This window comes from Erinaceus europaeus, chromosome 23 (assembly GCF_950295315.1).
Source record: "Erinaceus europaeus chromosome 23, mEriEur2.1, whole genome shotgun sequence".
Lineage (NCBI taxonomy): Eukaryota > Metazoa > Chordata > Mammalia > Eulipotyphla > Erinaceidae > Erinaceus > Erinaceus europaeus.
The window spans coordinates 6,562,777-6,575,709 of NC_080184.1; the positions used below are offsets into that span (position 1 = coordinate 6,562,777).

The 12,933-nt window shown below is 47.6% G+C and overlaps 1 protein-coding gene and 1 pseudogene across 5 annotated transcripts in view; one reads left to right on the forward strand and one right to left on the reverse strand.

Annotated features, from left to right (window-relative positions):
- Window positions 1-12,933, reverse strand: part of LOC103127055 (zinc finger protein 709-like) — a 1,044,365-nt gene that overhangs the window by 252,679 nt on the left and 778,753 nt on the right. The gene's annotated exons all lie outside the window — the stretch shown is intronic.
- Window positions 8,752-8,798, forward strand: LOC132535712 (U6atac minor spliceosomal RNA; annotated as a pseudogene).

The window sequence follows — 12,933 nt, forward strand, 5'->3', positions numbered from 1 at the left end:
GTATGGATTTAGCAGAAGAAATTCTTGAATGAATCCAAAGCAATGGACCCTCTTGCCACAGCAGCCCTGTGGGCTGTGACAAGGTAGCTAAAATGCATAAAGTCAGGGGCTTGTTGGCATCCCAACGTTTCAAGAAGGCTCCCTGAAGGGATCTTTCTACCTTCTCTAGGACCAGCCTAGCCTCTGGCGTCAATACTCTTGGGGAGTTCAGGGCGGAATCCCCTATCAAGACATCATACAGGGGTTTCAGCTCATGATTTGGAAGCTTTAAGTAACTCCTCACCCAATTAATATTCCCTAACAATTTTTGAAAGTCATTCAGAGTACGTAAGCCATCCTTCCTCAATTACAGCTTCTGGGGCACTACCTCCATAGGTTTAATGCATGCTCCTAAGTAGTTTACCACCTCACCTCTCTGCACCTTTTCAGGGGCAATATACAGCCCTTTTCCTCTTAAAATCTAAACTAATTCCTCATACGCTTGATCAAGTAAGGTTTCAGTTTTTTCAGCAAGTAGAATATCATCCATATAATGAATACATTTTAAGGTAGGATATTTCTTCCTGAGGGGAGCAATCGTCTCACTAACAAACAGCTGGCACATGGTTGGACTATTCGCCATGCCCTGGGGCAGCACAACCCATTTGAATCTCTGGTCGGGTTCTTCATGATTGCAGGATGGTACGGTAAAGGCGAATCTTTCCGTGTCCCTCTCACTTAATGGGATAGAGAAAAAAAAATCCTTGATATCTATGACTATTATGGGCCATCTCTCAGGCAGGGCCGTTAGCAATGGAAGCCCCCGCTGTACTGGCCCCATGATCTGCATTTGGCGGTTGATTGCCCGCAGATCATGTAACAGTCTCCATTTTCCTGACTTTTTCTTAATCACAAATATAGGAGTATTCCAGGGGGACACAGAAGGTTTGATATGTTTCAAGGCAAGTTGCCCCGCAACCAGCTCTCTGGTCGCGGCTAATTTGTCAGAGGAAAGAGGCCACTGAGGAACCCACACTGGATCCTCTGTTTTCCAAGAGATGGGAATACCTGTGTCCGCAGTGGCCTCTAGGAAAAACCCAGACCTGATCTTCCTGAGTGCGGTCAAGCCGCAACAGGGGACTTACGTCCCTGTAGGTGCTTCCCCAGGCCAAAGCCAGGGACACAACCCATTCTTTTCATCTGAGTTTGAGCTGCCATGGAGTATTCATGACTTAATTTAAAATCCATCTCTTTAAGCAAGTCCCTCCCCCATAATGAGATGGGTAGCTCCAAAACATACGGCTGCATCAAGCCACAATGGCCTTCCTGATCTTTCCATTTTAGCTGTCTAGCACTCATGTCTGGAGTCCTTGCATAACCCAGGCCTTGCAGGGTTTGAGAGGAAGTTTGCACAGGCCATCCTGTTGGCCAGTCTTTGGCGGCCACAATACTTCTGTCAGCCCCAGTATCAAGAAGCCCCTGAATGTTTTTTCCTTCAACTTCTAATACCATCAATGGTCTTTGTTCTAAATCCAGAGATAGGAATATAAAGTCTGTGCCGGAGGAGCCAAAACCTCGACCTCCCCCCCCCCCCGTTCAGATAAGCAATTGGGCGATCTTGTCTCCCAGGGAAATGGCTACAATTCCCCGGGGGGAGGACACCATAATCTTAACAACCCCGGTGAAGTCGGAGTCTATAACCCCAGGGTGAATAAGAAGTCCTCGCAATGCTGAAGAGGATCTGCCCAAAAGTAAGCCTACTGTGCCTGGCTCGAGGGGTCCTGTAAAGTCAGTTGTTACAAGCTGGAGGAGTTAAGACGAGTTGGGAGGTGGAACAGAGGTCCAATCCTGCTGAGCCCGCAGTGGCTCTCCGTGGTTCCCCGGAGGGCGAAAGCTGGGCCACCTTTCCTGACTGATCTCCCTGTCCCGACTCTCTACTGCCCCATATATTTGTGGGCCCTGGGGACGGGGGCCCCTCTGGCCATTTTTTGGACAGGCTCCTCCATATCCCTGACTCAGGGGTTGTCCGTTAATGTCCTTAACGGAGCGGCATTCATTAGCCCAATGGTTCCCCTTTTTACATCTAGGGCAGAGGCCGGGCTGTCTCATTCTAGCACTTCCTCCTGTTCTGCCTTTCTCAGGGCACTGCTTCTTAATACGTCCCATCTTGCCACATTTGAAACAAGCCCCAGTGTTACTGCTTTTCCTTCCTGCAAGTTGGACAACTGCAGCGGCAAGTCCCGCATTAGTCAAAGGGCCTCCAGTCTCTCTGCAAACTTTCAACCACCACTCAATTCCTTTGCCCTTATGTGGTGTGATAGCCGCTCTGCATTCTTTGGTACATTGCTCATATACCAGCTGTTTAATAAGAGGCATAGCTGTGTCTGGGTCCCCAAAGATTCTGCCCGCCACCTCAACTATGCGGGCCACAAAATCTGAAAAAGGCTCTGTGGGTCCCTGCAGAATTTTTGTTAAGTTGCCGCTAACTTGTCCCCTATTTGGAAGGGCCTTCCATGCTCTTATGGCGCAGAGATTCACCTGATCATATACTTGTGGAGGGTACCCAGTCTGCTGGCCTACAAACCTGCCTAGTCCTAGGAGCATGTCTCGGTCCCAGGCAGGTTGACCTGCGCGTGCATTAACCGCCGCTTGCTCGGTTGCAAAATCAATCCAGAATGCTCTCCAATCTAGATATTGTCCTGGGCTGAGACAAGCACGAACTAAGCCTTGCCAATCAGCCGGTGTCATGCAAAGCCTATTGAGAGATTCCACTTGAGCAAGAGTGAAGGATGCACTAACCCCATAAGCCTTCACAGATTCTGCCAGGGACTTGACTACTTTGAAATCCAAGGGCTCCTCATACCGGTTCCCTTGGAGATCTTGAAACACCGGATAGACAAGTTGCATCTCCGTCCTAACCCGGGCCCATAGCCCCGGGCAAAAGGAACGGCTTGGCCCTCCAGTCCCCAAGGGTTGGACGGTTGTCACGCCCTCCGGATAAGGGGGCGGAGCCGAGGGCAAGGCTGAGGCATAGCCCCCTCCCAGTTCTCCGTCCTCCAGGTTTTTTTTTTTGGTGCCTTATCCCTCTCTTTCCTTTTCCTTCTTTCTCTTAAAGTAGCCTCTTCCAGTCTCTCCACTAAGGCCTGCACGTCCTCCCCCTCCTCCTCCTCTGATTCCGAGGAGGAGGGGAGTGTTTCCAGCTCCTCTAGATCAGGGTATAAAGATTTCCCTTTCTCTCCTCCTTTCTTACTTTCCGCTTTCTCAGAGCGTTCCTCCTGTAGCATTTCCAAGGCGTTCTGCCCCTTTTCAACGGCCTCGCAGCACTTCTGATCCTCAAGGCAACTGCGCACTAATTTCCATACGGGCCTTACTCCTGCTTTCAGGTCATCCTGCTCCCAAGCAAAGTCTAGGTCCTTTCCTAACTTCTCCCAGCAAGAGACAGTCAAGCTCCCTGAGGCTGCGAACCAGGGAGCGACTATGTCACACTCACTCAAGAATCTTTCAAGTGTGGACTTCTTGATTTTTAATTTCTTGGATAGAAGTAGCTCCTGCAGAGCCAAAAAAATTGGATGGGACTGGGAAGTCCCCATGATAACTTCCTCCCAAAAATTATGTGGCTGCTAGCCCACTTTGTACTCCCCGTCCGCTACCCGGGGGGACTTTTACTTTCCGTTCGCTAAACCCACGAACGTTCTCCCGCTCGTCCTTGATCTACAGAGATGAGCCCTGCTAGCCGCCTCACCGAGGGCCTTATTGTCCCACTTTACCCTGGGAACTTACCAGTGCACTGCCCCGACTGCCGAAGTTCTGAACCCCGTTTCGGATGATGTCCCCGCACGCCGAGTTCTTCTTCAAGCAGTTTATTCGGGAACCTTGAACAGCAAAAAGCCCCGCTATAACCTAACCTCCAACTTATATACTCATGCGTCATCCAATCCCAAGGGCACACGTGGCAGCTGCTCATAGGCACACGATCGCGGAAGCAAGCGCGCTCTCAGTCTCAGACCATTTATGGAGTTGTTTACTTCTCCCTGTGGTCTGGAGGGTAGAGGAGGCTGGCGCCATCTTGGGGTGTGGCACATGGCTCTCCACACTAGGAGACTATGGTGAATATATATAGTAGATGGAGGTAAATAGTTAATTCTATCCACAGAATATTTTCAAGAATGGGAGCTGCTCTCTTCCTTTTTTTTTTTTTTTTTGCTTTTTTTTTTTTTAATTTAAGAAAGGATTAATTAACAAAACCATAGGGTAGGAGGGGTACAACTCCACACAATGCTCTCTTCCTTAATAGAACTTTACAGCCCTTTTCTCTACTCTGACACCATTTTCTCAGACATGATTTTTATCCAATTTCATGCTAGCTATCAAACTCAAGCAGGAGCTCCTATAGATCAGGGACCCTGGAAACATGCCTAGGGTGGACTTCCTAGCTTTCTTCAACTCTAGGATTCCTGATCTCATCTGTTCTGTTCCTACTTTTTGGTTCCTGTTCATTAACCACATTGCTTCACTTTATGTTCTGCCACCTTCCAGCCACCAAGTTGCAGATGCTACCATGACTCATCCTGACTTCTCTGGACAGACGGCCTCACCAATGTGTCCTGAAACCTCACCTCTCCAGAACTTTGCTCAGCTATGGAAAGTTAAAGACACTGGGGGTATGGATCAACATTCCAATGCCTAAGTCCAGCAGAGAAGCAATTACAGAAGCCAGAATTCCTACTTTCTGAACCCCGAAAACAACTCAGATGCATACTCCTAGTGGAGGAGAAGTGATAGGAGGAAGAGGATAAGAAAGCTTTAAACTCAAGCTCCAGAGAGAGGATGAAAACGGGAGAGATATATGGATGAAGAAGGTTGTGTGTAGCTTGGACGAGAAGAGAAGACTGGACATCTTGCAGGTATGTAAAGCATAGCATATAACTCATCCCAGAGCAGTCCACAGAGAACCAAGAGGCATCTAGTCATATGTGCTGTATTCAGAAACTGGATTTCTGTAGGAAGGAGGAGCCCCAGCACCCCAGCACAGGCCACACCTGGGCAGAGCTTCACAGGAAACAGGTGAGTAGGACAATGAAGCCATCATGTGGAAATGAGATCCCTGAAGTCAGACACCCAGTGGAGAAGGTGGCATTGGGACACTGGCAGTTATGGGTCTGAAGTGGAAATCCAGTGAGGACACTCACTCTGGTCTATTTGGAAAAAATGTATATATCATGCCAGAGAGCTGAAGTGCTGGGTTCAGAGGAGGAGGATCTATACAGGGGCTGTTTCCTTAGGAACATGTGGGAGTCCCAGCACACTGCCTGAGGCCCTTCTTTGAGCTAGACCCCACCTCACTATAAAGACATTTTCTCGTGGCTGGGGAAATAGCTCAACTAGTAGAGACTTGGACTTCTATGCCTGAGGTTCCCAGTTCAATCCCTGGTACCCTGTGTAGCAGAGTGATGTTTGGGCCTTTGTCTCTTTCTAGATCACATGAAACTTTCTCATATATACAACAAGCAAAATAAAAATGAATAATTTCTTAAAAGAGACATTTTATTTTTATTTTTTAAGAAATTTTATTATTTTTTATTTTTTCCCTTTTGTTGCCCTTGTTTATTGTCACCGTTGCTGTTATTGTTGTTGTTTTTATTGCTGTCATTGTTGTTGGATAGGACAGAGAGAAATCAAGAGAGGAGGGAAAGACAGAGAGGGGAGAGAAAGACAGACACCTGCAGACCTGCTTCACCACCTGTGAAGTGACCCTTTTGCAGGTGGGGAACCTAGGGCTCAAACTGGGATCCTGATGCTAGTCCTTGTGTTTTCTGCCATGTGCGCTTAACCCGCTGCACCACCGCTTGGCTCCCAAAAATGACCCTTTTTTTTGAAGATTTTATTTATTAATTAATGAGAAAGATAGAAGAGAGAGAGAGAGAGAAAGAACCAGCCATCACTCTGGTACATGTGCTGCCAGGGATTGAACTCAGGACTTCATGCTTGAGAGTCTAGTGCCTTAGCCACTGCGCCACCTCCCGGACCGCAAAAAAAGACATTTTCTTTTCTTCATCTCTTTTGCCATTTTCATTCTTAGCCATGAATTCTTAACTCAGTTATTGCCACTTTTGTCTTGCTCCCATGGGAAGTGTCAGAGCCAGCGAGAGGACATGGCCTGAGCGGGGCAACATACCACTGGCCTGTCACCTGGAAACCCAGCAAGACACCTAGAACTGTGACCCACTGCATGTGTCAGAAGTTGCTCCCCTTTCCTAAGCCTGGGCCAGGACTGTGCACAGGACTCAGACCTTGCATAAAAAGGACCCAGACAATCACAGAGGATGTGGGAGGGGTTAGGGAAAATAAAAGGGGGGTTCTCTCTTAAAAAAAAAAAAAGAGAGGTGAGAACCAGACTGAAACAAGAAGAAAGAAAGAAAGAAAGAAAGAAAGAAAGAAAGAAAGAAAGAAAGAAAGAAAGAAAGGAGGGAAGGAAGGAAGGAAGGAAGGAAGGAAGGAAGGAAGAAAGGAAGGAAACTGGCTTAAGGATCTCGGTTCGAGCCCCTGGCTCCCCTACAGGGAAGTCGCTTCACAAGCGGTGAAGCAGGTCTGCAGGTGTCTTTCTCTCCCTCTGTCTTCCCCTCCTCTCTCCAATTATCTCTGTGCTATACAACAACGAAGATATCAACAACAACAACATCAATATAACTACAACAATAAAAAAAGGGGGCAACACAAAGGAATAAATAAATAAATATTTAAAAAGAAGGAATAATGGAGTCGGGCGGTAGCATAGTGGGTTAAGTGCCCGTGGCGCAAAGCCCAAGGATCTGCGTAAGGATCCTGGTTGGAGCCCCCGGCTCCCCACCTGCAGGGGAGTCACTTCACTGGCGGTGAAGCAGGTCTACAGGTGTCTGTCTGTCTTTCTCTCCCCCTCTCTGTCTTCCGCTCCTCTCTCCATTTCTCTCTGTCCTATCCAACAATGAAGACATCAATAACAACAACAATAATAACTATACAACAGCAATAAAAACAACAAGGACAACAAAAAGGAAATAAATAAATGTTTTTAAAAAACAAGGGCAACAAAAGTCAATAAATAAATAATTATTTAAAAAAAGAAGGGAGGAAGAAAGAAAAAAAGAAAAAAGAAATAAATTGTGATATATATACCCCATGGAATACTATTCTGAAAGTAAGACATGATATAGTCAGTGGAGGTAAATAACATAATTGTTATGCAAAGAGACTTTCATGCCAGAGGCTCCAAGATCCCAGTATATATATAGATATATATTTTTTTAATTAATGATAAAGATAGGAAAAGAAAGAAAGAACCAATCATCACTCTGGTATATATGCTGCCAGGGATTGAACTTGGGGCCTCATGCTTGAAAGTCCAATACTTTATCCACTGTGCCATCTCCTGGACCAACCAAGGTCCCAGTTTTAATCCCCCACACTGCCATATGCCAGAGTTGATTAATGCTCTGGTTTAAAAAAAAATGATATTATGTTCTTTGTGACCAGATGAATGAAACTAGAGGTGATTATGTTTAGCAAATAATTAAAGAGATGAAAGACAACTAAGATGTTTATTGTTTTATGGATTTTATTTATTTATTCATTCATAATAAAGATAGGAAGAGAGAGAGAAAGAACCAGATACTCTGGTACATATACTACCAGGGATTGAACTTGGGACTTCATGCTTAAGAATCCAATGCTTTATCCACTATGCCACCTCCTAGACCACCTAATAGATGGTTTCACACAGAATCTAAAGATCTGAAATCCACATACTGACAAAAATATTTTTAAAAAAGAAACAAAAAACAGAAGCAATCTCAGACTTTGTGAAAACAATGGTGATTATTCTTGGGAGGCTTGGGACAAAAAGCTTTGTTGTGTGTAATTATAAATTTACAATCTTGGGCAGAGGGTAGATAGCATAATGGTTATGTAAACAGACTCTCATTTGTGAGGCTCCAGAGTCCCAGTTTCAATCCCCCGCACCACCATAAGCCAGAGCTGAACAGTGCTCTGGTTAAAAAATAAATTTAAAAAAAATTACAATCTTATAAACTGCTATCAATCACAAAGAAAAAATTAATAAAGGGAAAAGTAGATAACATAATGGTTATGCAAAAAGACTCTCATGCCTGAGGCTCAGGTTTAATCCCCTGCATCACCATGAGCAGAGCTTTGGTTAAAGAAAAAAAAAGGTGGTCCGGGAGGTGGTGCAGTGGATAAAGCATTGGACTCTCAAGCATGGGGTCCTGAGTTCAGTCCCCGGCAGCACATGTGCCACAGTGATGTCTGGTTCTTTCTCTCTCTTCTTTCTCATTAATAAATAAATAAAATCTCTAAAAAAAAAAAAACAGTAGAGAAAAATAAATTGAAAATAGAAGAAAATGTTTATTGCATACAGTGTAATATTGCAGTCCCTAGCACCATGTCCATATCATTTGGTGCCAATATTCATGTCATTTAATAAAGTAATTGTGTAAATAAAAGAGGATTCACTAAGAAAACCAACACTTATATACATGATTATTAAAGTGGAAGGCCCAAAGCCCCTGCAGATCTGCACAGGCGCCTGCTGGGGTGCAAAGCTCTGATCTGATGCAGTGCAAAAGCTGAACACTGAGAAGTTTAGGGAGATGAGTGCAGGGCAGAAAGGGAGGGGCAGCTGATAAGCAGGGGCAGGCCCCACTCTGCACTAAAAACAAGGTAGGAGAGGAAGCTGAGAATCTCATCAGGACATAATCCAATTAGGATTTAGAATCAACCGTGTTGTATGAAAGGAGAGAAGGTTAGCACTCCCCTTGACAAGGATTTAGAATCAACCAGTGGAAGGGAGGAGGGGACACTCCCTACAGGTGTATAAAACACAGCATCTCTCTCATGTTAGAGCAGTCACAGAGAACCTGAGAAGCATCAGGTCCTCAATGCTGGATCCAGACACCAGATTTCTCTGCAGAAATGAGGAGCCCTTGCACCTCCAACAGGATATACCTTTGTAGAGCTTCATTAAGACACGGGTGAGCAGAACAGTAAGACACCCATATGGGAATGAGAACACTGAGTTTAGGCACCCAGTGGAAAGGAGTTACTAGGCCACTGGCAACTGAAGGTCCGGGGAAGTAAAAATTCCAGTGAGGACAGGCCTAGTACTCACTCTGGTCCATTTGGAGGAGTTTTACAGTTCAGAGAACACAAATTGATGCCAATAGAAGAGGAGGGATTTTTTTTTTTTTAAACCAGAGCACTGTTCAGCTCTGGCTTATAGTGGTATAGGGGATTGAACCTGGGATTTGGAGACTCAGGCATGAGAGTCTGTTTGCATATCCATTATGCTATCTACCTTCCAAAAGGAGGGATTTTTTTTAATATTTTATTTATTTATTTATTCCTTTTGTTGCCCTTGTTGTTTATTGTTATAGTTATTGTTGTCGTTGTTGGATAGGACAGAGAAAAATGAAGAGAGGAGGGGGAAGACAGAGAGGGAGAGAAAGATAGACACCTGCAGACGTGCTTCACCACTTATGAAGTTACTCCCCTGCAGGTGGGGAGCCAGGGCTCGAACCGGGATCCTTAAATTGGCCCCTGTGCTTTGTGCCACCTGAGCTTAACCCGCTGTGCTACAGCCCGACTCCCGAGGAGGGATTTTTTAAATTTTTTTTATTATTTACTTTCCATTTTGTTGCCCTTGGTGTTTTTTTTCACTTGTAGTAGTCCTTATTTTATTGTTGTTGATGATGTTGTTGGATAGGACAGAGAGAAATGGAGAGAGGATGGGAAGACAGAAGGAGGGGAGAAAGATAGACACCTGCAGACCAGCTTCACCGTCTGTGAAACGACAGGGATCCTTACTCCGGTCCTTACGCTGCACACCACGTGCTCTTAACCTGCTGTGCTACCGCTGGTTACATACTTTATATTGATCTATTGGTATTGTATTCTTAAAGGAAGAGAAGAGAAACTTCATTTCCAGTCACTGGGAAGAGACTGAGAAGGAACCATAACCAGCAGTAATTACTGTTGCCTGCAGTCCAGAGGTTGCTGCTGCAGGGAAGCAGCAAAGGGAAGGAGCAGGACCAGCCCCTGTGGATGCCACCCATGCACATCCAAGGAACCTCCTGGAACTTCTCAGGAGCAGAGAAAAGGCTGACAGCTCCCTGTTCCTGGACACCAGTCTTGCTCAGGGAGTGTCCTGGGACAGAACTCCCTGCACCATGGCCTGAGAAGGCTTCCTGGAAGAGCTGAAGGCAGAGGCCAGCTGCCCTGTGTGCCTAGACTTCCTAAAAGGTTCGGTGACCCTGGACTGTGGGCACCACTGCTGTGCCTCCTGCCTCCAACAGCGCTGGCAGGACCTGCTAGACACCTTCCCCTGTCCTGTCTGCCAGCACCACTGTGCCTACAGGAAGCCACAGAAGAACAGCCAGCTGAGTGCCCTGATTGACATGCTGAAGCAGCTGCCCAGCAGAGGGAGCAAGAGGAAGAAGCAGCAGCAGTTGCAGCCCCTGTGTGAGCAGCACCAGCAGGAACTCAGCCTATTCTGTGAGAAGGACCTGGAGCTGGTGTGTGCCCAGTGCAGGGAGTCCTGTGAGCAGCAGGGTCACCCCCTCATCCCCACTCAGGAAGACGCTCAGCGCAGAAAGAAACTCAAATCCCACCTGCAGACCCTGAGGCAGCAGCGAGAAGATGCTATAAATGGGTTGGAAATGCAAATCAAAGAAAGAACTGAACTGAGAGAGAAGGTGAAAAGTCAAAGGTCACTAGTACGTGCAATGTTCAAATACTATAAATGTTTCTTCAGAGAGAATCACCATAGCTGTGACAGTAGGCTACAAGAAGAAATGACAAGGGTTTCTCAAAAGATGACTGAGAGTAGAGGGCAGGTGTCAGTCTATGGCTGGCTCCTCACTGAAGAGCCTGCTGAGTGATCTCACCAAGATGTCTGTGCAGACAGACCTGCGTCTCCTGCTGAGACCCTTTTGTCTTCCTTTCTCTCTCTCATAAATAATAATGAAGATTTATTTTTTAAAAAAAAGATGAGGAGGAGGAGGGGGGAGATAGTACAGTGATTCTCTTCAAAAGACTCTCCTGCCTGAGGCTCTGAGGTCCCAGGTTCAATCCCCAGCACCACCATCAGCCAGAGCTCAGCAGGGCACTGGTGCCCCTCTCTCTCCCCTGCTATCTATGTCTCTAATTAAGTAAAGAATATAGTACAAAGAAAAAGAGTCTCCTGCCTGAGGCTCTGAGGTCCCGGCTTCAAGTCCCAACACCACCATCAGCCAGAGCTGGGCAAGACTCTCGTCTTGGTCTCTCTCTCTCTCTCTCTCTCTCTCTCTCCCTTAACTTTTCCCTCTCTCTCTTTCCTATCTATCTATCTATCCATTCATCATCTATCTCTCTCATTAAGTAAATACATTACTAAGAAAAAGACTCTCCTGCCTAAGGCTCTGAGGTCCCAGGTTCAAGCCCCAGCACTATTAGCCAGAGCTCAGCAGGGCTCTGGTCTCTCTCTTTCTGTATCTCTCTCATTCAAAGAAAATAATTTTTTAAGGGGCCAGGTGGTGGTGCACCTGGTTGAGTGCACATGTCACAGTGCGCAAGGACCCAGGTTCGAGCCCCTGGTCCCCACCTGCAGGGGGGAAGCTTCACAAGTGATGAAGCAGGGCTGAAGGTGTCTCTCTGTCTCTCTCCCTTTCTATCTCTCCCGTCTCAATTTCTGACTGTCTCTATCCAACAGATAAAGATTTTTAAAAAAATTTTTTTTGGAGAAAAAGGGTGGGTCATGTGGTGGTGCACCTAGTTGAGCACACACACTGCAGTGAGCAAGGATCCAGGTTCAAGTCCCCAGTCCCCACCTGCAGGGGGAAAGCTTTCCAAGTGGTGAAGTAGTGTTGCAGGTGTCTCTCTGCCTCTCTCCCTATCACCCCCTTCCCTCTTGATTTCTGGCTGTTTCTATCAAACAAAATAAAGATAATTTTAAAAAGAAGGAATGAAGGAAGGGACAGGACACAAACGACAAGGAGTACAGGACAGCTGTCAGTGGCGGGTCCACACCAGAACAGGTTTCCTTGGAGGCATCGGGAGGAGGGAGGGGCGGGTGCCAGCACCCTTGGGAGGGGAAGGGGAGTCAAGGGCAGGGCGCCCCAACCTCAGGACTGGGAGGGTGGTGGTGGTGGTAGGGCGGGCAAGGTGCAGACTGTCATGAACCCCTCTCCTCTCCCAGCTCAGTCTCTGCACCCCCACTTTTGCCCTGAGGACCCAGACCCAGCCAGGTGGGGGACACAGAGGGGGCCCCTCCAATTTGGGGAGGGGCCCCCTCTTTGGGGGTGGGGGAAACCTGACTTTTTTATATATGTGGTTCTGTGGGGGGTGGGTCACAGCTGGGAGTCTCTGGCCCAGTCACGAAGGAGGAAAAAAAGAGGGTTACTTGAGAGGGAGGGGAAGGGGCTCCCCCTGGGCCGCCCGCCCGGACCGCAGCAGGAAAGGGGGTGCGTCTCGGGGATTCAAAGCTGGGGTTTGGGGGCGCCTGGGAGTGTGTAAATGGTGGACAAGGAGGAGGGATGGGGGGACCCTCAACTCGCCGGCCTCATTCACCTGGGCCACCCCCTACCACCACCTCCTCCAAAACCCGGAGTCAGGCGGCTGGCTCCACCCCCCTTGCCCGCCCCCACCCCGCTCTCCCCGCAACCCGAGAGGGGGTGCAAAGTCCAGACACCTGGGACCCAGTAGGTGACCCCGGGTAAGCCCAGCTATTGTTCCCCGAGCCTCTGCCCCTTCCCCGCACCTGCCGCGCTTCCCCCGTCGCCGCGGGGTCCGCTCCCCTGGTACCTGCGCCCCCAAAAGCGGCCCGCAGCACTCATGCCAGGCTGGCGGCCGGGCCGCCTTGGCCCGTGAGAAATCGTACTGGTCCAGCAACTTGATCTCGGGGACCAGGAAGGTCCTTCGCAGCGGCCG